The sequence below is a fragment of the Macaca nemestrina genome, chromosome 17 (genome assembly GCF_043159975.1).
Source record: "Macaca nemestrina isolate mMacNem1 chromosome 17, mMacNem.hap1, whole genome shotgun sequence".
Taxonomy (NCBI): Eukaryota; Metazoa; Chordata; class Mammalia; order Primates; family Cercopithecidae; genus Macaca; species Macaca nemestrina.
This window is the reverse complement of record NC_092141.1, coordinates 16,150,320-16,175,007: the sequence shown is the minus strand read 5'-3', so window position 1 is coordinate 16,175,007 and position 24,688 is coordinate 16,150,320. Positions and strand designations below refer to the sequence as shown.

General features: G+C 46.6%; 1 protein-coding gene, 1 long non-coding RNA gene and 1 pseudogene across 4 annotated transcripts in view; 1 reads left to right on the top strand and 2 right to left on the bottom strand.

Moving 5' to 3' along the window:
- LOC105473499 (zinc finger protein 624) overlaps positions 1 to 24,688 on the bottom strand; it is a 201,003-nt gene that overhangs the window by 46,335 nt on the left and 129,980 nt on the right. The window lies entirely within an intron of this gene.
- Positions 5,377 to 6,926, top strand: LOC105491109 (uncharacterized). The gene is made up of 3 exons (XR_011615248.1): positions 5,377 to 5,482; positions 5,797 to 5,982; positions 6,519 to 6,926. It is a non-coding gene; the product is annotated as an uncharacterized lncRNA (long non-coding RNA).
- On the bottom strand, positions 12,884 to 15,764 carry LOC105468305 (coatomer subunit gamma-1 pseudogene; annotated as a pseudogene).

Sequence of the window (24,688 nt, the reverse complement as noted above, 5' to 3'; positions counted from 1 at the left end):
TCAGGAAAAAATAAGACATTTCTTAAATGCCAAATTACCTCTCATTAATACATATAATGCAAATGCCAATCAAAATACCAGAGACACAGATGAGGGACTGGGGAAGAACTTCAAAAAGGGCCACAAGGGAGATTAAACATTATGCAAAAGAGTAATGAGGAATTTTAAAGCAAAAAAAGAGAAAGTAATCCTATTCTACAAGATATTAAAACCTAATGCAAAGCCTGGCTAGTAACTTCTAATCAAATTGCTTCCATACTTTAAATAAAATACCTGCAATTTTAGAACACAGACAAAGATAGAAACTTCTCACATGACCCAGCACTAAGCCCATCGGATGGCAGAATGCAGAATCAGGTTGCAATGGACTGATCTTAAGACAGATGAAGCAGTGGACAAAAATCTTCCTGGAGCTGATGGTGTAATTTGCTTCTTGAAACAATGACAGTCCATGAAATAAGGTAGGAAGATGTTTTGAACCTCTCTCACCAGCAGATCCCTAAATCACAGACCCAGAACTTGGAGGAAACAGGAAACAGGAAACAGGAAGCCATCTCTGCACCTCTCCAGCACTGCTCTGGTTGGCGGGCAGAATATCATAAAATCATCATGATTCTTATATCAAAAACCAAAATTCTAGACTGATTAAATAATTATTTTTTTAAATGAGAAAAGTTATTGTTTATTTGATCTTGGGCTAGGGAAGATATTTCCAAGCAAAAAGAGTAAAAAGAAAGAAAAAGAAATGATTAACAGATTGGAATGCAATAACGGTGTAATATCAAGTGTTGGCAAGAGCTCATGCAAGTGCATGTTCTCATGACTGCTGGAACAAATTGGTGTAATATTTCTGAAGGGCATTCTGGCTGAATATATTAGAAGTCTTTAAAATGTTTATGCTCTGACTCAGTAATTCAACATCTATGAATTTTTCCTAAATAAGTACTAAGAGAGAGATAAAAAAAGTATTTACAATATTGAAAGACTGGAAAGAACATAAATGTTCAACAATACATATATGTTCAACAACAGGGGACTAGTAAATATGAATTATTTATATGATAAAATACTATCTAACCTTAAAATAATATTTTAAATAATATTTAATGATGAGAATATGCTGAGAAAAGTTTAATCATTTTTAAAAAGTTAAATGTAAAATGAAAGTTAATAACATGTACAAGATTATTCTAATTTTTTTTTTTTTGAGATGGAGTCTCAAACTGTTGTCACCTGGGCTTGTAGTGCAATGGAGTGATCTTGGCTCACTGCAACCTCCCAGGTTCCAGCAATTCTCCTGCCTCAGCCTCCCGAGTAGCTGAGATTACAGGCACCTGCCACCATGCTGGCTAATTTTTGCATTTTTAGTAGACACAGGATTTCACCATGTTGGTCAGGCTGGTCTCGAACTCCTGACCTCAGGTGATCCAACCTCCACGGCCTCCCAGATTACTGGGATTACAGGCGTGAGCCACTGCACTCGGCCTATTCTAAAACTTTTTAAACTTATGAGATACACATACACACACATGTATCTGGAAGAAAACTCCAAAATAGTGGCAATGATTTGGAGGGAACATTGGGAGTGATTGTAATTGTCTGTTACTAGCAGCTAAAAGCATGCCAATAGACCTGGCAAACGCCCACTCAATCTTCAGAACTCAGCTCAGCTGCCACTTCTTCCAGGAAGACCTCCTGTACTACTCCTGTATTATACTAGATATTCTGCTTTGCACTAGACTAGACTCTGGGCATAACTCTATGATTTCCTCCCTTTCTTCCTTCCTTCCTTCATTCTTTCCTTCCTTCCTTCCTTCCTTCCTTCCTTCCTTCCTTCCTTCCTTCCTTCTACCTCTTTCTTTCTTTCTCTCTTTCTTAATGGAGTCCCATTGTGTCACCCAGGCTGAAGTGTAGTGGCATGATCTTCTCAGTTCACTGCAACCTCTGCCTCCCAGGTTCAACTGATTCTCCTGCCTCAGACTTCCAAGTAGCTGGGATTACAGGCACCTGCCACCACTCCCAGATAATTTTTGTATTTTTAGTAGAGATGGGGTTTTGCCATGTTGGCCAGGCTGGTCTTGAACTCCTGACCTCTGCCCACTTCAGCCTCCCGAAGTCCTGGGGTTACAGGTGTGAGCCACTCTGCCCGGCTGATATTCTTTTTTTTTTTTTTTTTTTTTTTTTTTTGAGACGGAGTCTTGCTCTGTCCCCCAGGCTGGAGTGCAGTGGCCGGATCTCAGCTCACTGCAAGCTCCGCCTCGCAGGTTTATGCCATTCTCCTGCCTCAGCCTCCCGAGTAGCTGGGACTACAGGCACCCGCCACCTCGCCTGGCTAGTTTTTTGTATTTTTTAGTAGAGACGGGGTTTCACCAGGTTAGGCAGGATGGTCTTGATCTCCTGACCTCGTGATCCGCCCGTCTCGGCCTCCCAAAGTGCTGGGATTACAGGCTTGAGCCACCACGCCCAACCGCAGCTGATATTCTTTATCACTGCATTGTACTCTCTGCTTTGATTCTCTACATCCCAACTACGCTTTGAACTGTCTACCACCGGAAATGTGGATGTTTCCTTTTTGTATCCCAGTGCCAATCTGTCTGCAGTCTAACAGGCCTTCAAGCTGGAACGCTGGCTTCATGAGTGAAATAGACAAGCAAATGCTTCTCTGTGCTCTGTGAATTTAGAGGTTAAGGGCAGAAATTTGAACAAGGACTGGCAAACACCAGTAAAAAGCTGTCTCTCCTCACCGTGGCCAGCAGGCTGGAAAGATGTTTAATTTCACCAATTGTCTTTAGTAATTCTTATATGAACTCATTGCAAGACCGTTCCAGTAGATCCAGAATACCATGCTGCTTACTAATGCGTGAGACACATATGAGTTTACTGTGGATCTGTGACAAATGACCAAAAACTTGGTGGCTTAAAACGATAGAAATTAATTTTCTCACAGTTCTAGAGGTGAGAAATCTGCAATTAGGGTGTTGGCAGGGCCCCACTTCCTACAAAGGGCCTAGGGGGAATTCCATTTCTCACTGCTTCCAGCTGCCGGTGGTTTCCTGTGTTTCTTCTGTGGCCACATCACTCCCCTTCAGTTTCCCAGCCCCTGCAGGACAGGAAGGCACAGGAGGAGGAGGTGGGAATGGGTGTTGTGGGAAGTCAGGGACCCTGAATGGAGGGACCGGCTGAAGCCATGGCAGAATAACATAATTTGTGAAGATTTCATGGACATTTACTAGTTCCCCAAATTAATACTTTTTTTTTTTTTTTTTTGAGACGGTGTCTCTCTCTGTCGCCCAGGCTGGAGTGCAGTGGCCGGATCTCAGCTCACTGCAAGCTCCGCCTCCTGGGTTTACGCCATTCTCCTGCCTCAGCCTCCGGAGTAGCTGGGGCTACAGGCGCCCGCCACCTCGCCCGGCTAGTTTTTTGTATTTTTTAGTAGAGATGGGGTTTCACCGTGTTAGCCAGGATGGTCTCGATCTCCTGACCTCGTGATCCGCCCATCTCGGCCTCCCAAAGTGCTGGAATTACAGGCTTGAGCCACCGCACCTGGCCCCAAATTAATACTTTTATAATTTCTTACACCTGTCTTTACTGCAGTCTCTGAACATAAATTGTGAAGGTTTCATGGACATCTATCACTTCCCCAATCATTACGCTTGTGATTTCCTATGCCTGTCTTTACTTTAATCTCTTAATCCCATCATCTTCGTAAATTGAGGATGTATTTCGCCTCAGGACCCCATGATGATTGCGTTAACTGCACAAATTGTTCGTAAAGCATGTGTGTTTAAACAATACGAAATCTGGGCACCTTGAAAAAAGAACAGCATAACAGTGATGTTCAAGGAACAAGGGAGATAACCATTAGGTCTGGCTGCCTGAGAGCCAGGTGGAACAGCACCATATTTCTCTTCTTTCAAAAGCAAATAGGAGAAATATCACTGAATTCTTTTTCTCAGCAAGGAACAGCCCTGAGAAAGGGAATGCATTCCTAGGGGAAGGTCTCTAAAACGATCGCTCTGGGAATGTCTGTCTTTTACAGTTGCAGATAAGTGATGAAATAAGCCCTGGTCTCCCGTAGTGCTCCCAAGTCTATTAGGATGAGGAAATTCCTGCCTAGTAAATTTTAGTCAGACCGGTTGTCTGCTCTCAAACCTTGTCTCCTGATGAGATGTTATCAATGACAATGCGTGCCCAAAACTTTATCAGCAATTTTAATTTCACCCTGGTCCTGTGATCTCGCCCTGCCTCCATTTGCCTTGTAATATTTTATTACCTTGTGAAGCATGTGATCTCTGTGACCCACATCCTGTTCGTACACTCCCTCCCCTTTGAAAATCACTAATAAAAACTTGCTCGTTTTGCAGCTTAGGGGGCATCAGGGAACCTGCCGACATGTGATGTCTCCCCCAGACACTCAGCTTAAAATTTCTCTCTTTTGTACTCTTTCCCTTTATTTCTCAGTTGGTCCTAAGGCCAACACTTAGGGAAATAGAAAAGAACCAATGTTTAAATATCAGGGGCTGAATTTCCCCCGATAAATGGGTGTGGAGGGCCACACACTAGGCCAGGGCAGCAGGTGCTCAGAACACAGCTGCCTAGAAGCGGGGTACCAGGAAGCCACACCAGCCCTCAGGGCCCTGGGCAGGCTCCCTCCTGCCAAAAGCCTTTGTGCATGTTGTTCATGCCTTCTCAAATGTTCCTCCCTATCCTCTCTGCCTCTGCATAGCAAGGTAACTTCTACTCAGTCAAAACTATCACTGCCTAGCACAACCTAAATATCCATAAACAGAACATGTCAACAAATGACAGTGCATTCATGCAATGAAATACTATACAGCAATGAAAAAGAATGACCTCTGAACACATGCAACAATATGAGAGGATCTCACAGATGTCATTGTTGAGTGAAGAAACCGGACTCAAAAGAGCACCTTCTGCGTGCCTCTATAAAAGGCAAAAAGAAGCAGAATTAATCTATAGTAAAAGGGCTGAGAAGAGTGGTTACTTCTCGGGGGAAGTATTGGATGGGAGGGGACAAGGGAGGCCCCTAGGGTCTGGGCATGAACTTGGTCTTGTCCAGCCTGGTCTGGGGGCTGAGCCTGAGTGCACCCATGGGTAAAAGTTCATCAAGTTGAACACTTAAACTGTGAGCTCTTCCTATGATGAAAAAGTAAAAACAAAACAGGCCCCTTTCTCTGAGAAGCCTTTTCCCAGACTAGAGCACCTTCCCCGGGATGAGCTGCCAGGGTTCTGTGCACCCCTCCTGCAGGCTATTGTCCCACTATGACGGTCTGTTTCCCCATGGGGTGGTAAGGTGGTTGGCTCCTCCAGACAGTAAGCTCTATGCAGGAAGTCTCTCTGTCTTTCTAGGGCCTGTGTCTCCAGTGCTCAGATCTTAAGCATCTGCTGCAAGCATGGGTGACCCCCATCGTGGAACGAACCCACTCTCTGGTAACTGCAATGTGAGCCTTCTGCTTGCAATGTGAGTTCAAAACCCAGGGCCAGTGAGAGATTCATCAGATTTGTAACAGATTAATCCTGGACCTATTAATCCTGGACCAGCTCACGTTGTCCAGCTTCGAGGCCTTGGGAAGTTGCCACCAGGATGGGGGAGGGATCAACTTCCTCTAGGACCCAGACAGCATCCCAGCCAGCCTCAGGGTCAGGAAGGAGCCCAGCCTCTCCAGGAGCCAGACGGGCCCGCAGCAGGGTGGGTTGGGGGGATGTGGATTGCTTGAGCCTAAGGAGGGGAAGAGGAGAAGGCACTGCAGAGAGGGGTCTCACGCTGTCTTGCAGCTCTCCCAGGGCTGATGTTGAGTTCAGATCAGCTGGATCTGGTCTACAGCACGCTGGGGCTCTGCCTGTGCACCGTCCTTTGCCGCTTCCTGGTGACAGTGGCCTGCTTCCTCAAGAAGAGGGGGGATCCCCGCTCCTGCCAGTCCCACTCAAGTCCCTGTCAAAGTCTGGCCAAGTCTTCCCATGGTGAGTGCATGAAACTGGGGTCCTTGCCCTTCTCACTGCTTGGGTGACAAGACTCGTGCCATCCCTCGGTCCTGTCACTGCCGCTGCTTCTAGGTGGAGAGGCACGGGGCTCATCCCTGTTATTCGCTGTGGCTTGCTAAAATCAGATTAAGACATCTTGGCAGGCAGATACCCAGCAGAGTGGCACCTGGGAAGGGTGGGTGTGGGGTGCCAGCCTTCGGGCTTGCCTGGGTCAGGGGTTCTCAGGATGTGGGGCCATCAGAGCTAAGCCCTGGAGGAAGTGTCTCCTTGGTGGGCATGGCAGGCTTGGGACTGGGCAGAAGTGAGAGCCAAGATTTGCCTGCCCACCCCTGCCACAGCGCAGGTTCTGGTCAGCAAGTGAGGGACACTGACACCCGCCTGGGTCCCCCTGATGACCCTAGCCTGGTGATTGCCCTTAGTTCCTGGGTCAGGGTAGAGTATGGCTGCTCACACCGTCTCCCATACCCCAGTCCAGGGCCAGGCCTAGCCCACACCCTCCACTCTCGCCTCTGCAGATCACGAGATGAAAGCCAGCAGCCCTGGGGCACGTCTCCTGAGCCAGGGGAGACCTGCAGCTTCTGCTTCCCTGAGCACAGCACGCCCACCCAGGAGAGCGCGGTCATACCTGGGACCCTCAACCCTGTGGGTGATGGAAGGTGGAGGCATCCTGTGAGGGTGCCCTGATAGATGGCAGCCTTGGCATTGTGTGCGGACACACCCAAGAGAGGGTCCTAAGTGCCGGAACAGGGGCAAGGAGGAAGAGGAGGAGGGAAAGAGATGGAGAGAGAGAGAGGAAAAAAAGAGAGATGAAGAGAAAGACAGAGGAGGCAGAGAGGAAGAGAGAGACAGAGCAGGAGGTCGTGGCACTCTGGGTCCCAGTTCCCAGTGCAGCTGTAGGTTGCCATCACCTAACCACATGTGCAATAAAGTCCTCGTGCCTCCTGCTCACAGCCCCCGAGAGCCCCTCCTCCTAGAGAATAAAACCTTATGCGGCTGCCCTTCCTCACTGCATTGTGGTTGTGTCTAATGAACCGAGACGTCCCGTCTATCACCTTCCTGGGCTCAAGGCTCCACCGAATGCTGCCCCTCGGTTTGGGAGGCTCTGTGGTGCCGCCATCTCACCAGGCTCCCAAGGAAGCTTGTGACCTTGGGTTGGGCCCTAAGCAGCCGGGTACCCGCTGGGGCTCTGCTTCTCTCTTTCACTAAGAGAGAGAAAGAGACCAAAGAATGGTCTGCAGGGAGGGCGCCTGTGCAAACACCCAGGGAACCAGGGGCTTGAGCCGTCTTCATTTCCTTACAGACACACATTCCCTTCCATGCCTCCTTAGTGAGGGCATGACGCACAGTGTGTGTGTGTGTGTGCAGGTGTGTGCGTGCATATGTGTGTGTGTTGTGGGGGTGTGCAGTGGACAGGAAGGAGAGGGCAGCTCCAGCTCAAAGCTGCAAGAAAGATCGAGATTCCCTGGACCACAGCAAGAGACTTTTCGTTTGCCTACATTTTTTTATTAGCATTTAAAGCTATATTTTGAGTAGCATGCAAACCTTAAGTTACTTAACTATTCTTAGAAGCATTTACACAGTAAGATAATACATGATAATGTACATTGAAATTATTCACCCTGCACCCCCCAACAATATCTTGCATACCTACACCCACTAAAGTATCCCATGGGAGATGGGGTGGGCAGGGAACTGTGGCCCACCTGGGACCCTTCAGTGGGGGCCCTTGGTCAGTCCCCAAGGCTCTGCGTGGCCCTCCAGAGACTCTGCTTCCCGCTGGCTCAGTCAGCACCATAGAGGGTGGAGGAGGGAGATGGAGTTGGGGCAGGCAGGACAGTAGGGGGAGGACAGTCAGGCACCTCATGTCCTGGTTTTTGCAGTGGCTGGGAGGAGGCTGAGGGCTGAAGGCCGACTCCCCTGAGAGCTGGCTGAGGCTTGAGGTGGGGTGGTAGGGCCATCCCCACTGCCTGCAGGGCCCTTGGTCATCCTTGTCACCCCAGGCTTCTCCCCAGCAGCATTGGGCAGCCCCGTGAGAAAGTGGCCAAGGCAGGGGTATGGATGGATCAGGGAGGGAGGTCTCATTCGGCTCTGACAGGAAAAGGGTCAGAGAAGGGCCAGGGTGGTCAGAGGTAGGGTCACAGTCTCTGGATCGGGGAGGATGAGGGAAGAAGGGAACAGGCAGGGTCAGCGGCCAGGGCACAGGCAGAGGCAGGAGGTCACATCCTGCAAGGCCCATGGGGAGTGTCAGCTGGGATGGGCTCCAGATGCGTCCTCAGGGCGCTGGGCAGCTCTCAGGCCAGGCTCCCTGACTCTGGTGGGTGATGTGGTCACTCCCGAGGCACTGCTGTCAGTCAGGGCTTGGTCACCCACTCTGGGCAGCACCCATCCCGTCTCAGGACTGATTTTTGTATTTTTGGTAGAGATGGGTTTCACCATATTGGCCAGGCTGGTCTCGATCTCCTGACCTCATGATCTGCCCGCCTTGGCCTCCCAAAGTGCTGGGATTTTAGGCGTGAGCCACTACTCCCGGCCCAGTCATGGGTTCTTAGTTTCTGTTTCTGATTGGGCCAGTAAAGCCCCTTCCTCATTCTTATTTTCCACTTATCACCAGAGACAGAAACTAAAAACCATGGCTTCAGGCTGCTAAAAGCCTGAAACTAAACAAAACAGAACAACACAACAACAAAATCAAATGGGTTGGACAAGCTTGCCAGATGTCCTCAGAATGCAGCACTCTTTTTTTATTTGTTTTTTGAGGCAGAGTCTTGCTCTGTCACCCAGACTGGAGTGCAGTGGTGCGATCTCAGCTCACTACAACCTCTGTCTCCTGGATTCCAGCGATTCTCCTGCCTCAGCCTCCCCAGTAGCTGGGACTACAGGTGTGCGCCACCACGCCCAGCTAATTTTTTGTACTTTTAGTAGAGACGGGGTTTCACCGTGTTTCGACTTCCTGACCTCGTGATCTGCCTGACTCGGCCTCCCAAAGTGCTGGGATTACAGGCCTGAGCCAACCCGCCTGGCCAGAATGCAGCACTCTTTACTTGGAGATAATGCCAATGAACAGGCTTAGGCTGAAGGATTATAGTGGTCATGTAAAATTGATAATGCCTATAGTCCCTACCTTTAGTGAGTACATAGGCACGTTCCAAGTTTAGTCATAGCTCCTTGTAGTTTCTTTCTTTCTTTCTTTCTTTCTTTCTTTCTTTCTTTCTTTCTTTCTTTCTTTCTTTCTTTCTTTCTCTCTCTCTCTCTCTCTCTCTCTCTCTCTCTCTCTCTCTCTCTCTCTCTCTCTCTCTCTTTCTTTCTTTCTTTCTTTCTTTCTTTCTTTCTTTCTTTCGACAGAGTCTCGCTCAGTCACCCAGGCTGGAGTGCAGTGGCATGTGACCTTGCCTTACTACAACCTCCGCCTCCCAGGTTCAAGCGATTCAACTGCCTCAGCCTCCGGAGTAACTGGGACTACAGGAGCACGCCACCATGCCCGGCTAAATTGTTGTATTTTTAGTAGAGACGGAATTTCACCATGTTGCCCAGCCTGGTCTTGAACTCCTGACCTCAGGTGATCCACCCGTGTTGGTCTCCCAAAGTGCTGGGATTACAGGCATGAGCCACTGCGCCTGGCCTCCTTGAAGTTTCTTACAAGCAGAAGCACTAACAAAGGACGATGCATTCCTTCTCCTGCTTTCTGAGGATGCCGTACTCTGTAACAAAGCAGTTTCCAATAAACTTGCTTCTTTCACTGACCGTGCTCTGTGACTCCCTCTGAATTCTTTTCTACGTGAAATCCAAGAACCTGCTCTTGGGGTCTGGATTGGGACTCTTTTTTCTGGCAACAGGAACATGTGCACTCAGGACAGAGCTCTCCCAGGGGTAAAAGGATTTGAACATTCTGAGTTCTCGAGCAAATAGCTGACATACTGGTGGTGGTGAGAGATGTCTAGGGTGAATGTTCTAGAGGTAGAGGTTCTGGTGCTGGTGAGGCATGGGGATGCCAGTGTGTGGAGGGGGTGGGGCGGGGGGGTGGAGATGAGAGATTCAAAGAGCAGCAGGGCAAGTGGAACTGATCATCCAGTGGACATTGACTTCATGGAGCATGAAGCTAAGGCTTGGGGTTTGTGAACAAAAGCCTCTAGAAAATGAGCGGGAAGCAGAGTGAACAGTGGGTTTGTGAGGAACAATAACAAGGTGAGCATGAAGCTGTATCCTGGGTGCCACGAGGTTTAAAGGAAAATAAGCCAAATCATTTTCATGTTGAACTTGGCTTAAACTTTCTAATCATTTTCTATCCTCTGAGAATTCCTCTTATGAACATCATAGAAATGGCAGCTTGAAAGGTAACAAAATATTTATGATGTACAATGAATGTAGATACTTGCAGCTTTTCATGTTTCAGATAGTTAATCTTGTAAGAAAATTAAGGGAATGTTCAAAATGCAATTTTCAGCCAGGTGCAGTGGCTCACACCTCTAATCCGAGCACTTTGGGAGGCCAAGGCAGGCGGATCACGAGGTCAAGAGATCGAGACCATCCTGGCTAACACGGTGAAATCCCATCTCTACTAAAAATACAAAAAACTAGCCAGGCGTGGTGGCGGGCGCTTGTAGTCCCAGCTACTCGGGAGGCTGAGGCAGGAGAATGGCGTGAACCTGGGAGGCAGAGCTTGCAGTGAGCCGAGATAGCACCACTGCACTCCAGCCTGGGCAACAGAACAAGACTCCATCTTAAAAATTGGCCGGGCGCGGTGGCTCAAGCCTGTAATCCCAGCACTTTGGGAGGCCGAGACGGGCGGATCACGAGGTCAGGAGATCGAGACCATCCTGACTAACACGGTGAAACCCCATCTCTACTAAAAAATACAAAAAACTAGCCGGGCGTGGTGGCGGGCACCTGTAGTCCCAGCTACTCGGGAGGCTGAGGCAGGAGAATGGCGTCAACCTGGGAGGCGGAGCTTGCAGTGAGCTGAGATCCGGCCACTGCACTCCAGCCTGAACGGCAGAGTGAGACTCCGTCTCAAAAAAAAAAAAAAAAATAAATAAATAAATAAAAATAAAAATAAAAATGCAATTTTCATATTTTTCAATGGCTTCATGCTGGAGAATTGAAAGAAAATGGAGTAGTACACTGTTTATCCAATCTCACTTCATCTAAGAGAAAAGCACATCTGTAAGTCAGTACAAATCTTTTGATCAAGTATAAGACGTTCTGAGAAAATGTCTTGTTATGACTAGAAAAAGTAAAAGCAAATAAAAATCAGCAATGTTCAAAAAGAGCAGCTTTGTTGGTCTTTTCCATCAAGTGGATAAAGATTTGACAGCTCTAATGCTTGCTGCTGATAAATTGTAAGAGAGAATAGGGAGTACAATTAACTTGATTTGGATGTGGAAATTTGATTCAGTCTCATTTCCAGAGTTTGTGAATATTAATGCCAGTAGAAAAGTCCAGCCCCAGGAACAAAGCACCTTCTAGTTTCTCTAACATCCCTGGTGGATATTCCAGCCTGCCCTCAGGGCTGCAGAAATTGCAATGAGACTGTAATGCAGTCACTTTTGACCTGTGTGAGCAAGAATGTTGTAGCTTTGGCCAGGCTGTCAGCCAGATGTAACAAGACAAATTTAAACACAGTGTGCCTCTGCACAGCCCCACACCTGCCCAGACGCATCTAAACCTGGACCTGTCACATTCAGTTAATTCCAGAAGTCAGCTCTTCTCTCTTCTGTTATAGCTGAAGGTGCCCAAGAAGAGAAAAAATACAATTTTCACTTTTTTTTTTTTTTTTTTTTTGAGACAGAGTCTTGCTCTTTTGCCCAGGCTGGAGTTCAGTGACACAATCACAGCTCACTGCAGCCTCAAACTCCCCAGGCTCAAGTGATCCTCCCACCTCAGCCTCCCAAGCAGCCGAGACTACAAACACACACGAGCATGCCTGGCTAATTTTGGTATTTTTTGTAGATACCGGGTCTTGCCATGTTGCCCAAGCTGGTCTCGAACTCCTGGGCTCAAGCGATTCTCCTGCCTTGGTCTCCCAAAGTGCTAGGATTACAGGTGCGAGCCACTGCACCTGGCCTAATTTTCACTTTTAAACTCAAAATCATGGCTTTATTAACAAAATGAAAACTTTTTTGTTAATTTCAATGTATATGGCAGGGGGTGGGGTGGTGAAGTACATGTGATGACCTTGGACTGACTCTAAGAAACACCAAGAAATGGGATTGCAAGTATTTGGATTTCCTGGCGGGGCTGGGAGGTAGCCTCTCACCAGCCCTGCTTTACCAGTTTTATGCCTGTAAGAAAGGGAATTTTTTTTTCTTTTTCTTTTTTCTTGAAATGGAGTCTCGCTCTGTCACCCAGGCTGGAGTGCAGTGGCACGATCTCGGCTTACTGTAGATATTTGCAGGTTTTCATGTTTCAGATATTTAAACTTGTAAGAGCTGCCCCCCGCAGTTCACACCATTCTCCTGCCTCAGCCTCCCGAGTAGCTGGGACCACAGGCGCCCGCCACCACGCCCGGCTGATTTTTTGTATTTTTAGTAGAGACAGGGTTTCACCGTGTTAGCCAGGATGGTCTCGATCTCCTGACCTTGTAATCCGCCCACCTCGGCCTCCCAAAGTGCTGGGATTACAGGCGTGAGCCACCACACCTGGCCAGGAATTTTTTTTTTCCCAATAAATACATGTTGATTTATTACAGGGATAAGATGGCTTCTTGGGGGATAAATTCAAGAGGAGTTGAGAATGTTTTATTCATGATGTCACTTTCCTGGAAGGGAGGATAGCAAGATTTAGGAGAAGCTAAAATTATCCCCTATTTTAAAAAAAAAAAGTCACCCCCAAGTAGTCCCGGGTAGGGGGCAGAATAAAATAATATATATATATGCATGCAATGATTCCTAACTGTTTTTGAATACAGAAGCTTGGGAAGGGGTTTCTGCCGGTTTCATGAGGAAGGCACAACTTCCAGATAGTGTTGGGGAAGGGTATAAGGTCCTATGCAGGCTGGCTCCTTGGCCCACAGATGCCAAGATGATGTCTACTGGCAGCTCCTCCAAACTTCTGGGTGTCAACTGCATTGTCACTGTGTCCAAAAGCGGCAGCCGAGAGTGCACTAGGATGTCATGACCACCCCGGAACACACCAGCCAGGAGCAACATGTGGGTGTTCTTGTTACCCGGCACTTTGACCTCTCACAAGGGTTCATTCCCAAGAACTTCACAATATTACCCACAGCCTCTTCAAGTGCCTTGATGGTAGATAAGCTGAACATTTCCTGCTTCTCAAATTCATCCCCTACCTCATCCCAGGCTGCTTCGAAGTTCAGTTTCATGACTTTTGAATGTGATCAGCTACAGTAACTTCCAGATCTTCCAGCACATACTCATCCTCATAGCCTTCGTCATCCGTCTCCCCAGTGGTGGGATCACGGTCCTTGACAGTGAGCTTCATCATGTAGCTGAATGTGCAGGTTGTGGCATCTTCTTTGGGCAGTGCCACCAGTGTGTAGCAGGTCCCAGGCTGGTTATAGGGCAGGCTCTGGGCAGGCACGTAACAGAGCACCTCATAGGCCTCAGTGGGCTCCATTTGCACTGTGACATTCTCCAAGGTCTGGTCATTGACTATGTTTGTGCAGTCAAACTGAAACACCATGTGGTTGGTGAAGGTGTGTTTGGTGCAGCAGATGACATACCCCCGTCTCTGACTCTGTGAGGGCCACGGGCTCAGGCGAGGACTTGAAGAAGGGCCCAAGTCCCCGGAACTCTGGCACCGCCGCCAACTGTTCCAGAAGATCTCCTGCCTGGTAGCTGCCACTTTCTCCGGCTGTTTGACAGCTGTGATGGGAGTACTTTCTGTTCTCTGCTCTGCCGTGGGTGCCGTGGCCAGGGGCACAGACTTGAGGTCAAAAGGTTTTTCTGATGGTTCTAGAGTGTACTGCTGCAGAGCCCTCTCCAGACCAGGATGGACACAGTCAGACCATTTAGGATATAGCCTGCATTGAGGGCTTTCTGCTTCTGCTCCAGGACATTTAGGTAGAAGGTGGCTCGATCCCTTACTTCATTGCCATCATCCATCACACACCTCTTCAGCAACACCAAGATACTGGGTAACATCTCTTCATTCTGGGCTCCAATCTTGGCCAGAGCACTCACAGCACCTGCCCAGACTTCCTCATGCTCCAAGACCACTCGGTTACAGATGAAGTGGATGTACTTTGAGGGATTGGTGGTCTTGGACCCCTCCTGGCCCAGAGATGTAGAATACGAGTGGCCAGCACTGTGAACTCGCAGTCCTCGATGAACTCGCACAGATGTGACAGCCCTGTCTCCTTGCTGTCTGAGTTCTCCTCAATGATGCTGATGATGCAGTCCACGGTGGTGTGCTTGTACTCAAAACCACCCTCTTCCCACAGCATGGTGAACAGGAAGTTCATGAGGATGGCATGTTTGCGAGGATACTTCTGACACAGGGCACTGATAGCCTGGACAACCACCACCTTGAATTCATCCAAGATCTCTGACATGAAGGAGGAGAACTGCTTCATGAGGTGGTCGATGCTGCTGTCACTGCCCCTCTTAAGGAGGGTGGTGATGGCCAGCATGGCACGGCTGTGGTTTCAGTCTGTGACCAGGTTCTCCAGATCCAGATTACAAGCTGTCACAGCTGACAGATGCTTCATGGCAACCTTACTGAGGGTGGGAACAGCAGCATAGTGGAGAGCAGCCTTGGGTGAGCTGCAGAAAAACTGGAGCACTGACACAGCAAGGGGCAGCTCTTTGGCACTGCAACCTGGCAGATTGACAGTGACCAAGGCGGCTTTATACACCACCATCTTGTGCTTGTTTCTCAAGCAGCTGTCGATGAAGTCAAACAGTGGGCTGTCACGGCTGCCATCCTCCTCTTCCAGCTGCTTGCTGGCCACCCAGATCATCATGCAGTAGGCAAAGGGAGACTTAAGGCCGTGCCAGGTGACCTTGCTGATCATCTTATTGATGGCCAGGTGGTCATTCTTACGCACACGGTACAGGAGCCCTAGGGCGTGGTACTGGACCATGATCTTATCACCGGATGCCGCCTCCTGAGCCTCATTCACCCAGTGCTTGACCACATCAAAGCTGCACTTCAGCAGGTGCAGGGAAGACATGAGGGCAGAGCTGGAGACACTGGGCACCTTGTCCACAATGGCTTGTTTCATGTAGCACTCAATAGCCTGCAGCATGGTGCTATCAGTGATCTGGCAGAGGCCTCACACAGCGGGGCCCCGGTCGTTGTCCTCTTTCCCAGTCATGTATTTTGTTAGGCTGCTGGCGACAATGATGACATCCTCTGTGATGCAAGACATCTCCTTGATGGTCAAGTAGCACATCCGATGGAGTGTGGGATCATTGGACTGAAAGAGCTTGGTCATGGCAAAGAAGGCCTCGGTCGCTTCCGTGGTCCCCAGGTGCTCCCCCTGGTTTATAGGATAAAGAATCTTGGTGAGGATGTGGACACATTTCCAAGGGTTGATGGGAGTTTCATTAAATACACCGGCCTCCTGGAGTACGGCACTCTTCTCAAGGTGCTCGAATGGGTTGGAGCCTCCACCCGACTCTTCGTCCTTCTTGTCGAATTTCTTCAACATAGTGGAGTCGGTGGGGTGCAATGCAGCAACGCAATGCTCAAGGGGCACGGCACAGAGTTCTTTTGTTTGTTTGTTTGTTGTTTGAGACAGAGTCTCTCTCTGCTGCCCAGGCTAAAGTGCAGTGGTGCAATATCAGCTCACTGCAACCTCTGCCTCCCAGGTTCGAGCGATTCTTGTCCCTCAGCCTTCCAAGTAGCTGGGATTTACAGGCCTGCACCACCATGCCCGGCTGCCTGGCTAAGTTTTGTATTTTTAGTAGAGACAGGGTTTCGTCATGTTGGCCAGGCTGGTCTCCAACTCCTGGCCTCAAGTGATCGGCCCCCCTCGGCCTCCCAAAGTGCTGGGATTATAGGCATGAGCCACTGTGCCTAACCAAGAAAGAGATTTTCATTAGATACCAACAATAGCAGGCTGGCTTATTTTATGATGTCTAATATCCTTAATAAAATGTCAAATGTTTTTGAAACATGGTAGATACAATTAAAATCCCCTGTGAACCTCTCCTGAATCTCATTCCCTTGTCTTCTACTGTATGTATAACCATTTTTAAAAATGTATTTATACTTTTACTACATGTGTATGTATATACATATAATATGTGAAATTTCACCTGTTAAGTAAAAAATGAAAATTAAAACATTTTAAGTACCAGATTGTACATTTCTTTCTGCAATTTGTCCTATCTTGTCTTTTTCAGATTTATCCATGTGGATTCCTATAGCTCCTGTTTATTCACTGTAACTTCTGTAAAGCAGTCTATTGTAGGTGTTGTTTTATATACTTTGCCCATCTTTCTATTGAGTCGTCTTTTTCATATTGAATTTGTTAAGGAAAAATAATTCAATGACACTTGTTAATGCACAGTAAGGAAGACTTTATTCAGGACCATCTGGATGAGCATAGGGACCACTCGATGGGGTCTTGGAGTGGGTGAGAGAGACAGATTGGGCTCAACTCTGAATACTGCCTGGGCAAGCGGGAGTTTATAACCAAGGAGCAGGGTGGCAGTCGTGGGTGGAAAATTACTAAAAGGAAACATTATAGGTAATGAGAATTCTGGCTAACCGCACCTAACGGGACTCTTGCAAAGACAGGCCAGGGTGACCCAACATTACCTGGGAGATGGTGCAGAGTGAGGAATCTGATCAGACATCCAGGTGATCAGAGCATAGAGGCCGGCGGCACTGGCTAAACTGACTTGACCAGGTTCTTTGCTAAAACTAGATTTATAAGGAAGCGCACAGATGAGCCCGGGACAAGGTTCAGGAGCCTGACTAAAGTTTGGTCAAGCAGAGAGTCTTTATCAAATTATAGGAGTTCTTTCTACTTTTCAACACTAATTCCTTCAGTCCACCCAAGTACTCTCTTCTAATCAACACCAACTTCCAGATGAAGCCAGTGGCATTTTAGGGTCTTTGCCTCCTCACCTCCCCTCTGACTTTGTTGACATCGTGTGTGTAGGATGCGGTGTGGACTTCCCTTCCCCTGACACTCCTGCCTTCACTCACTTTGGAGACCTGCCCAGTTCTGATCCCCACCCCTTGTACGGCATCTTCACGTCAGTTCTTCCCTGTTCCCCTTTCCGAGGTTCTCCCGAGGATTTCGTGGTGCACCCTCTGCGCTTTTCACTCTGTGGTCGCTCCCTTGCAGAACTCAGCGTTTATGGCTGCTTCGGTCCTCAGTTCTCTGCAGGCAGCTCCCAGTGTTTGTCCTGTGGCCACTTCTAGGCTCTACTCCCGTCCTTCCCACCTGCCTAGGGGATGACGTCACTTGATAGTCCACCCAATGTAGAGAGAACTGTCTCACCGTTAATATATTGTCCCCTCCCCTTTCTCATTTCCCATAGCTCCTCTCCTCCCAGTGTTTTAAGCACAAGAGACTTTCCAGCAAGGAAGGACTAGTTTGAGAAACTTTAAACGGCACATGTCAGTTAACAGAAAACAGAAATTTGCGGGAAAATCTACCTTGTGATCATGGCGTTCCTGGATAATCAAGGAGCTGGATTCAGGAAGAATGGTACCTACTGGAACAGGATTTTAGTGTCCAGAATGTGCCTTGTTTTTTAAATTTTTTAATTTTAAAATATTTAATTGTCAAATGAAGATTGCATATATCCAAAGTGTGCAATGTGATGATCAATATACATTGTATCATGATTACCAGAATCCAATTAAGGAACACACCCCTCACTGCCCTCACTGTACCTGAGATCCAGAGCTGGTTCCTTTTGTGACTCAGTTTGCACCCTGTGACCGACATCTCCCCGTTGCATCTCCTCTCCGTTTTTATTTCTTTCTTTGAATTGGCTTTGCTTGCGTTCTCTTTTCTCTCTATTTTCTAATGACTTTTTTAACATTTAATCTGCGGAAGTATCTTTATTGTTTCTGTTTGTACCTGATTGCTGTGGGTTGAATTGTGTCCTCCCAAAAAGATACATGATGTTGCAGTCCTGATCCCCTTACCTGTGAATCAGATCTTACTTGGAAATCAGGTCTTTGAGACGTAATCTAGTTAAGATGAGGTCTTGCTGAATTAGGGTAGGCTCTAATCCAATGGCTAGTGTCCATGTAAGATGAGGGGAACTTGGACAGAGACGCACAGAGATGAGAACACCCTATGAAGACATGCAGAAAGAAGGCCAGGCAAGGATGGAAGCAGAGATCAAAGACCGGGGAGCAAGCCTGGGCACACCAAGGGTTGCTAGCAGCCCAAGAAGCTGGAAGGGAGGCATGGAGCAGCCTCTCCCTTGGAGCCTCCAGAAGAACCAACCCTGCTGATACCTCGATTTCAGACTTCTGGCTTCCAAACGGTGGGAGAAGAAATTTCTATTGTTTTAAGTCACCCAGTTTATGGTACTTTGTTACTGCAGCCCTAGAAAACCAACGCAAGTGGGAGTTTGTAGTCAAGGATGATCATTGAAATTTTTAAAGCAAAACAGTGACAGGCCAGGCATGGTGGCTCACGCCTGTAATCCCAGCACTTTGGGAGGCTGAGGCAGGCAGATTACCAAAGGTCAGGAGTTCGAGAACAGCCTGGACAACATGGTGAAACCCCATCTCTACTAAAAATACAAAAAATTAGCCAGGAGTGGTGGCGGGCACCTGTAATCCCAGCTACTCAGGAGGCTGAGGCAGGAGAATCACTTGACACCAAGAGGCAGAGGTTGCAGTGAGGTGAGATCACGCCACTGTACTCCAGCCTGGGTGACAGAGTAAGACTCTGTCTCAAAACAAACAAACAAACCAACCAACCAGAGATAAAAGTCCCTCAGTGATTTCACCATCACAGCTTCTTGTCACCTCCATTTAAGGAAACCTATTTAACAACTTGGATCACAGATTCCCGTCTCCTACCAGTGGTTGCTTAGCTTGTCGCCAACTGTTTAGTTTACTATGATAAATAATCCTGCTGTTAGCATCTATTATATGTGTTTGTATCTGTGTCAAGTTAAACTTGTATTTGTAATGTTTGATTTTTTTAACCAAAAACAAATCTGACAGAGTGTTAACCTCTGCTACATCTATGTGACAGATGTGTGGGTGTCTTATTTTCTGTAGGTTTCTGTATGTTTGAAATGTTTTGTAATCAAAACTGTGCTCAGAAATCAATCAACCAGAATAGGAAACTGTCCCAGTTTCCATCATACTGTGATGTTAATTTCTTCTGATATCATCTATCAGGTGACAACTGCCCAAAAAAACCTGTTATGACTGTTTCTTTGTGTGTGTGTGTGTGTGTGTGTGTGTGTGTGTGTGTTTATATACATCTACCATAAAATGCACCACTTTAACCATTTTAATGGTATACCATGAAGTGGTTTTTGGTGTAGTCACAATATTGAACAACCATTGCCACTACCTAGTTCCACAGCATTTTCATTACCCCATAAAGAAGCCTCATACACGCTAGAGAGTCACTACCTAGTCTCCCCTCCCCCAGACCCTGGCAACCACTAATCTGCTTTCTGTCGCTATGAATTTACCTATTCTGGGAATCTCATATAATTGGAATCATATTATATGTAGCTTTTTGTGACTAGCTTAATTCTCTTAGCACATTTTTTAGCTTCATCCATGTTGTGACATGTATCAGCACTTCATTCCTTTTTATTGTTGAGTAATATTCCATTGTATGAACATGCCATGTTTTACTTATATCTACCCATCAGTTCGTGAGCATTTGGGTTTTTCCACCTTTTGGCTATCATGAATAACGTTGCTATGAAAATTCACATTCAAATTTTTGTTCAGGCTGGGCATGGTGGCTCATGTCTGTAATCTCAGTACTCTAGGAGGCTGAGGCAGGAGGATTGCTTGAGCCCAGGAGTTTGAGACCAGTCCTGGCAATATAGCAAGATCTTGTATCTACAAAAAAAAAAAAAAAAATTAATTGGCCAGGTATGGTGGCATCTGTCTGTAGTCCCAAGTACTTGGGAGACTGAGATGGAAGGATAGCTTAAGACTAGGAGGTCCCACCTGTAATCCCAGCACTTTGGGAGGCCAAGGTGGGCAGATCACCTGAGGTCGGGAGTTGGAGACCAGCCTGACCAACATGGAGAAACCCCATCTCTACTAAAAATACAAAATTAGCCGGGAGTGGTGGTGCATGCCTGTAAACCCAGGCTACTTGGGGGCTGAGGCAGGAGAATAGCTTGAACCCGGGAGGCGGAGGTTGTAGTGAGCTGAGATTGCGCCATTGCACTCCAGTCTGGGCAACAAGAGCAAAACCCCATCTCAAAAAAAAAAAAAAAAAGAAGAAGACTAGGAGGTCAAGGCTGCAGTGAACAGTGATCATGCCACTGTACTCCAGCCTGGTAGACAGAGCGAGATTCTACCTAAAAAAAAGAAAAAATTAGTTTGGATATGTGTTTTCAAATCTGTTGGGTACATACCTACAAGTAGAATTGCTGGGACATATAACTATGCTTAACTTACTGGGGAAATGCCAAACCGATTTCCACAGTGGCTGCACCATTTTACATTCTCACCAGCAATGCATTTCTGGTTCCAATTTCTCAACAACCTTGCCAACACTTGTTATTTCGCACTGTTTTAAAAAAAATTATTATAGCCATCCTCGTGGGTGTGAAATGGTTCCTCATTGTGGTTTTGATTTGCATTTTCTCTAATGACTAATGATGTTGGGCATCTTTTCATGTGTTTCTTGGCCATTTGTATGCCTTGGAGAGATGTCTACTCAAGTATTATGACTCTTTCTTTCTTTCTTTCTTTTTTCTTTCTTTCTTTTTTTTTTTTTTTTGACGGAGTCTCACTCTGTTGCCCAGGCTGGAATGCAGTGGTGCAATCTCGGCTCACTGCAAACTCTGCCTCTCGGATTCAAGTGATTCTCCTGCCTCAGCCTCCCGAGTAGCTGGGACTACAGGAGCGTGCCACCATGCCTGGCTAATTGTTGTATTTTTTAGTAGAGACGGGGTTTCACCATGTTGGCCAGGATGGTCTCAAACTCCTAACCTCAGGTGATCCACTCGCCTTAGCCTCCCAAAATGCTGGCATTACAGGCATGAGCCACTGCGCCCAGCCATGACTGTTTCTTTGTGCAACATATAGTACTCTTTATCCTAAAAATCTTTAAGTTTTAGCTAAAGACATGGCAACTTTTTTTCTCACTTTTTTTTTTTTTAAGACAGAGTCTCATTATGTTACCAACACTGGTCTTTAATCCCTGGCCTCAAACGATCCTCCTGCCTTGGCCTCCCAAGTAGCTGGGATTACAGGCATGATCCCCTGTGCCTGGGAATGAAATTGGTACTCTAGAAAGAATAGTTTTATAGCAGTGTGCAATGCACAAATGAATCAGGAAAGCAACTGAAAGGCAAGATGCTCATTAAGGTTTCAAACAAAAACTGCAGAACTCCTAGCATATAATGGTTCCATCCTAACTTCTACACTAATAGACGACTGAACTCTAGCATGGCTTCTAGAAGCATAAGGCCCTGTCTCTAGGATGACCCTAACCCCACTAATCAAAGCTTAGAGTGATGAGAGTTTGTTCTCTGCTCTAATTCTGTACCTTTTCCTACTCTGTTATTCTACCTAGTCTGTATTTCCTTATAACACTGTCCCTCTGCTCATTACCTTGTTGGCCATTTTTATCATCTAATCTTCCAGTGTGGGTTCCCTGCAGTCTTGAGATCGGTTCTCTACAACCAGTCACTTTGGTGAATCATCCCAACATGGTCAAATCTGAAACTGTCACATCTCCTTGCAGTGGCACAATCTCCGCCTTCCAGTTTCAAGCAATTCTCCTGCCTCAGCCTCCTGAGTAGCTGAGACTACAGGCACCTGCCACCACATCTGGCTAATTTTTGTATTTTTAATAGAGATGGGGTTTCACCATGTTGGCCAGGTTGGTCTCAAACTCCTGACCACAGGCAGTTCGCCCACCTCAGCCTCCCAAAGTGCTGGGATTACAGGCGTGAGCCTGGCCCATACCGTGGAATCTTAGCCTACTGAAGAAAGTGCTACAGGGATGAAACTTGAGGACATTATGCTGAGTTCAATAAACCAGGTGCAAAAGGATAAATATTGTGTAATTCCACTTAGACAAGGTAGATAGAGGAATGAAATTCATAAAAACAAAAAATAAAATGTTGTTTACTAGGGGCTGGCAGGAGAGAGGAATGGGGAGTTATTATTTGAGGGGTAGTTTCAGTTGGAGAAGATGAAAACATTCTGAAGGTGGAGGATGGTATTGGTTGCCCAACAATGTGAATGCACTTAATGCCACTGAACTGTGCGTTTAAAAATGGTTAAAATGATCAATTTTATGACTTGTATATTTTGTAACAATTTTAAAAAGTTTTCCCTGAAACAAACAAAAACTGTGGAACTCCCAGCATATAATGGCTCCATCCTAACTTCTGCACTAATAGACGACTGAACTCTAGCATGGCTTCTAGAAGCATAAGGCCCTGTCTCTAGGATGACCCTAACCCCAGCTAAAGGCCTGCCTATGGCCGGGCATGGTGGCTCACACCTCTAATTCCAACACTTTGTGAGGCCGAGATGGGAGGAGCCATTGAGCCCAGGAGTTCAAGACCAGCCTGGGCAACCTACGGAGAGCCTATCTCTACCAAAAAATATTTAATTAGACGGATGTGGTGATGCACACCTTTAGTCTCAGCTACTTGGGAGACTGAGGAGGGAGGATCACTTGAGCCCAGGAGGTCAAGGTTTCAGTGAGCTATGATCATGCCACTGCACTTCAGGCTGGGTAACAGAGTGAGACCTTGTCTCAAACAAAATTTTTTTTAATTAAAAGAAAGGCCTTCCTGAGAAAGCTCAAGGCTGCCAGGAGAATTGACTGTTTGATCCAGCCAGTACCAAGAAATAGGCAAATAGAGCTCTGCACCACCACCCCTCAACTGCCTGTAGAGCTGTCACTCTAGAAAGCTTGCAATTATATTGCAAAAATTTTCTCCCATTCTGTAGGTTGCCTGTCCACTCTGATGGTAGTTTCTTTTGCTATGCAGAAGCTCTTTAGTTTAATGAGATCCCATTTGTCAATTTTGGCTTTTGCTGCCGTTGCTTTTGGTGTTTTAGACATGAAGTCTTTGCCCATGCCTATGTCCTGAATGGTACTACCTAGGTTTTCCTCTAGGATTTTTATGGTATTAGGTCTAACATTTAAGTCTCTAATCCATCTTGAATTAATTTTCGTATAAGGAGTAAGGAAAGGGTCCAGTTTCAGCTTTCTACTTATGGCTAGCCAATTTTCCCAGCACCATTTATTAAATAGGGAATCCTTTCCCCATTTCTTGTTTCTCTCAGGTTTGTCAAAGATCAGATGGCTGTAGATGTGTGGTATTATTTCTGAGGACTCTGTTCTGTTCCATTGGTCTATATCTCTGTTTTGGTACCAGTACCATGCTGTTTTGGCTACTGAACCTACAAAGAACTCAAACAAATTTACAAGAAAAAAACAAACAACCCCATCAAAAAGTGGGCAAAGGATATGAACAGACATTTCTCAAAAGAAGACATTCATACAGCCAACAGACACATGAAAAAATGCTCATCATCACTGGCCATCAGAGAAATGCAAATCAAAACCACAATGAGATACCATCTCACACCAGTTAGAATGGCGATCATTAAAAAGTCAGGAAACAACAGGTGCTGGAGAGGATGTGGAGAAATAGGAACACTTTTACACTGTTGGTGGGATTGTAAACTAGTTCAACCATTATGGAAAACAGTATGGCGATTCCTCAAGGATCTAGAACTAGATGTACCATATGACCCAGCCATCCCATTACTGGGTATATACCCAAAGGATTATAAATTATGCTGCTATAAAGACACATGCACACGTATGTGTACTGCTGCACTATTCACAATAGCAAAGACTTGGAATCAACCCAAATGTCCATCAGTGACAGATTGGATTAAGAAAATGTGGCACATATACACCATGGAATACTATGCAGCCATCATAAAGGATGAGTTTGTGTCCTTTGTAGGGACATGGATGCAGCTGGAAGCCATCATTCTTAGCAAACTATCACAAGAACAGAAAACCAAACACCGCATGTTCTTACTCATAGGTGGGAACTGAACAATGAGATCACTTGGACTCAGGAAGGGGAACATCACACACCGGGGCCTATCATGGGGAGGGGGGAGGGGGGAGGGATTGCATTGGGAGTTATACCTGATGTAAATGACGAGTTGCTGGGTGCAGCACACCAATATGGCACAAGTATACATATGTAACAAACCTGCACGTTATGCACATGTACCCTACAACTTAAAGTATAATAATAATAAATTAATTTAAAAAAAATCCAAAAAAAAAAAAAAAAAAAGAAAGCTTGCAATTATAAAGCCTTTCTCTGCTCTTTGGGATGTAAAACTACCACCCAAAACTGTTTCCTCCAGGACCTGAGAGTCTTCTCTTTAAAATGCGAGGCTTCAGGGGGATAATTCTGTCTCTCGTAGTCTCTAGGAGAGGCTAAGGGCCTAATTGTGGGCACCTCGCTCCAACCTGCACCACTGCCCCTGTCACAAAGACATGAGAAGTGTGTGTGTCCTTCAGATAGACAGCAGCCAACAA